The sequence below is a fragment of the Triticum aestivum genome, chromosome 6D, assembly GCF_018294505.1.
Source record: "Triticum aestivum cultivar Chinese Spring chromosome 6D, IWGSC CS RefSeq v2.1, whole genome shotgun sequence".
In the NCBI taxonomy this organism is placed as follows: Eukaryota; Viridiplantae; Streptophyta; class Magnoliopsida; order Poales; family Poaceae; genus Triticum; species Triticum aestivum.
The window spans coordinates 491225552-491230337 of NC_057811.1; the positions used below are offsets into that span (position 1 = coordinate 491225552).

Consider the following 4786-nt stretch of genomic DNA (forward strand, 5'->3'; position numbering starts at 1 on the left):
AAGGGTGGTGGGTCAGGAGCGTGGCCCATTGGTCCTGATTTGTCCCACCAACCGGGACCAAAGGGTCCGGACGAACCGGGACCAATGCCCCCACGAGGCCCGGCAGGCCCCTGGCCGCACGAACCGGGACCAATGCTCACATTAGTCCCGGTTCGTGACTGAACCGGGGCTAATGTGAAAACTGTCCTGTGACCTAAGCCCTGTTTTCTACTAGTGTTGAAAGGCTTTGCTGGTTACATCTCATTCCCTTACAGGATAACACAAGCAATGAAATGTGCAGCAATGCAAAATTTACAAAAATGCAGTTGGTCATACATGCTTGCTGTAATACAAATATATGTAGGGGAAAAGCAATAATCAGGAGAATGATCGCAAGTCGAATAAAAATAAAATACAGAGGTGATGCATGATGTAACATATAGTCATAATAGCTGGGCGAGTGACAAATATAGGGGAAACCAAGATTGAGGGTAAACAAAGGAGGCTAACCATTAATTTTGAATGAGATAAACGAAGGCAAAATATACTGCCTTAACGCCAACACACAAAACACTAAATAATCCGCATCTTCCTCACTTGGAATTCTACAAACCCACGTCCCTCATGTAAATTTGTAACTCTGTATTTGGAGACACAAACATCAACTAAAAGTGAAACGAGGGATCATTTAGTAACAATCAAACTCACTATTAATGCATTCAGATAATAATGAAATTTACATTTCGTGATATAAGAAAAAGGGGACTCGTTAAAGCAAACCATCCGCAGTTCATCACCAAACACAGAAATCGACTATAACAAGAAGCTAGAAGATAGTTCACAACAGGAATCAATCATACCGCTAGACTTACATGTGTCGCATGATAACAAAATGTATATAAGATGGATAAAAACTAATTCTTCAGAATATACTTTGCCAGTTGTATAGTACCTGCCACCTGGCTTCGATGGTGTTGAGATCATTTTCAAATGAGCCGGCGAGGACCCAAATCTGGGACAGATTGAACTCCATGATTGAAGAAAACAGCACCACCACATGTTTAGTCTCGACATTGCGCCGTAGAAGTACCCGCCGGTCATTCATCGACAGTGACACTGGCAGAACATCAAGTTAGCAAATGGACCAGATGGCAACGACACACAAAACTAATTGAACTATGGAGAAGTAAACACACCAGTAGCGTCGTGTGGCGGCTTATTGATCTACCAAACATAGAAATGAAATTTCAATACTCTAAGAATGCATTCATTCACATAAAAAAGGAAGATTAATTGGAACTAAAAGGAACAAAAAGGCGGGCATGCTTGTATTCTGTCGGCTAGCAATCTGAACTATCATGAAAATGAGGAGATCTGGAGAGGTGAACAAATTAAACTCTACTTGGTACACTATAAAAAAAGCATATGAGCAAATAGGCACCCACAAAGACACAGAAAACAGCCTACAGAAGAATTGGCTGACCATGGTTATAATTCAAGAAACAGAAAACTTATGCTTGTTCAGTAACAAAAAAAATTGGCTGACCATGCTTATAATTCAAGAAACTATAGTTCCATCATCTTCTTGTCCTATGATAAATTTGCAACATGGACATGGTTATAAACATTTGTCAAATCATTGGTCACAAGACAAACAGGTTAACTTCAGCGCCAGCTTGAACCAAAGAGTGCATCTGAGAAGTAATACAGATGACCTAGGCTACAAGTAATTCATGAATTACAGAACAATAACTTGTGTTAATAGGTTGGTAGAACATGAAGGCACGTCTAGCTATAAGTTGATGGCCTGATGGATTAAAAAATCCTCAGTGAAACATTTAAGGATCCAAACAAGGGAGGTAACAAACTTGACTGAAGTATAAGTGATAATTCTTCAGTTGTCTGCGGCACCACATATTTATTTTAAGAAGGGCCTTGTCCACCAAATCAACAACGCACTTCATTCTCTGTATATGCGTTAGCATCACATATCTTCTTGAGCATCAGACATCTTGGACTTACATAGCTAGAAAAATTTCCCATTAGAAAGAGAGAGATAGAGAGATGCGAGAGAGAGGGAGGAGACCTTGCCGAGCTGTTGGTCATGGGTCAGAGTTCCATTGATGGTGGAGGCGGCGGCCGAGATCCATGGCGGCGTGTGGTGGGGAGATGGTGAGAGAAGGAGAGAAGGGGTGGGGGCGCCGGCAGATTTGGGCCTCTTCCTCACCCGCCGTTCGGCGGCGCGGGCAGATTTGGCCGTTTCTGCGGCGAGGCCGACGTCGGCGGGTTGGATGTGGCAGCGCGGGGCGGCGGAGCAGAGGCAAGAGCGAGGGAGACGAGGAGGTCGCGTGCGAGCAGGGAGAAAGGGGAACGCGTGCAGTGCGAGCGCCAGGGGAGATATTTTCTGAGAGCCGTTTTTGTCGGGTTCGATCGTACGTGGCACACGCGAGCGAGCGCCCTTGATGCGCACGTTAATGCTTCTCGATGTTTTTAATTTTTTTTTTTGAGGAATCTCGATGTTTGCTGCATGAGCTGTATGTTAGACAGGTGAGATCAAACACCCGGCGGTAGCTCCGAAACAAGCCCACGAAGCAGCGACGGTAGCTCTCCGAACGCTGCTATCCTGACACAGCACAGCCCATGCAGCATACACCTAGACTAATCACAGCCTGGTACATCGCCCCATACGCAGCACACGCGCCACGTGGAGGGCTTCTTTGTGACAGAGCTGCCAGCACGACCCCACAGGGCAGTGAGCCAAAAGCGGCAAATGGCCTCAGAGGGCTTATAGTTAGCCCGGCAAACTAGCACCGTCAACGAAAAATTACAGTATCGGCATGATGCACCACGAGGATATATTTGGCGATACACCTTTTCAGAGTTTCCAAGAAACATCTTAGAAACGTCAATCCAATTGGCGCAATTCCTTAGGAACCGCATGTAGGAAATAACAGTATGTCTTGGACGACTACAACATACATATGTAGGCTATTTTTTTTTAAATAATACATTTTTTTATTAAATTACAGAAATATTACGCTGAAAAAAGATTTTTCAAAAATAATACACCGTCGGCCCGCTGCAGGCCGACTGAGCCCAGTCAGCCCACAGCAGGCCGACTGGTGGCCCATCAGCTTGCTGCTGGCCGATTGGGCTGTCGGCCACCAGATCAAGCCCAGTCGGCCTGCAGTTGGCCGACAGGGTCCAGTCGGCCTGCAGCTGGCCGATAGGCCTGCAGTGGGCCGACTAGGCTCAGTTGGCCTTCTGTGGGCCGACTGATGCATGCCATAATTTTTTTTTCCAAATGATCGCTGGTTTTTTTTGTATTACTTTAACGTATTCCGGACAATCCTTTCCCGCCACCCGCCACCCGTTTCCCGCCACCCTTTCCCGCCACCCGTTTCCCGCCACCCGTTTTCCGCCACCCATTTCCCGCCATACCGCAGTCGTTCTTTCCCGCCATTTTCTCCTGTCTACCTATAAAACCCCCTTCAGACGGAGGTGGATAAGCATTGCAGTGTAGTGTAGTTGAGATGTCCCATTATCCTTTCGATCGTAGTTTTCACCCTGGGATGAGCAGGACTCTTCTGAGGCTAGCTACCGATTTCAGGATGGATAATAGGATAGTTCCATGGGACGAACTCACCGGTAGTGACACCATAATGAATGAGTTGGCTCACCAATTACGTAGGTCTGGGTGGCCTGAAAGGACCTATGAGGAGGTACGTAAAGAACTTCTTAGGTTGCATGACAGGTGGAAGAAGGTAGTGGTGCCGAAGAGTGAAACTTTCAGAAGGATTGCAGCAAATAATCCATGTTTATGGACTAAGGAGAGCGAGGACGAAGATGATATCTTCATGCCGCCGCTTCCGGGTTCTGCATCGTCGAAGGGCAAGAGTTCTTCATCATCGAAGGGCAAGGTTTCTGCATCGTCGAAGGGCAAGAGTTCTTCATCGTCGAAGGGCAAGAGTTCTGCATCGACCGAGGATGACGATGATGACTTCATGTAGTTTTTATGCTGTATGTTGTGAGTTCAGTTACGTGCCATTTAATTTAGATGTAGTTCTATCTAGTTGTTTGTAATGTCTCGTTGTATGAATATTATGTTCTATCTAAATATGATCTTATAGTTTCGATAACAGAGTACTAAAATAGAGTAGGCATATGTCTCGTACATAAGTACATAGTCATTTTTCTCATACATAGAATAGACATAAGTCTCACACAGAAATAGATGGTAATGTCTCTACTGATAGATAGGAGCGTCAATGACGACGTCTGGCCTGGCGGGGAGGCGGATCTCGAATGACAAATTCATCACATATAACTCGGTTTCCTGTAGCAATGCAACTCAACAACCCTTTTCCATTCCCATTCACTCAGCATTTCTTGAATCTTGCCATCATCAGTTATGTCAATCAATTTTCTTTCCCCAGGGCCATCTGACTGCTTCCTGCTGACATAGTACACAAAATCGTCTTCCTTCAACCCTTGCTTCAACATGAATTTAGTCTTCAACCAATCAAAAGTGAGGTCCACTTCACTAACTTGCACAACACTTGGAGAAAAGCCTTGGACATGAACAATAGGGCTAAGCACACACTGAGTACCCTTAGCCATCTGCAACACACAAATCACATTGAGTACCTAACCTACCCCTTAATATCCCCACTAACAAATATTAGACATGTCTATATATTACGAAGCTATATATTACAGAATATTAACGGAGCAACTAATACAATTCACCCACCTACAAGTATATTACGAATATTTGCCGTAGCAACTACAAATATTGACAGATTAA

The 4786-nt window shown here is 44.9% G+C and overlaps 1 long non-coding RNA gene across 1 annotated transcript; it reads right to left on the reverse strand.

Annotated features, from left to right (window-relative positions):
* Positions 1-666: 666 nt before the first annotated feature.
* LOC123142256 (uncharacterized) lies at positions 667-2347 on the reverse strand. The gene is made up of 2 exons (XR_006470565.1): positions 2066-2347; positions 667-1095 (listed from the first exon to the last, which is right to left on the reverse strand). It is a non-coding gene; the product is annotated as an uncharacterized lncRNA (long non-coding RNA).
* Between the last annotated feature and the right edge of the window lie 2439 nt (positions 2348-4786).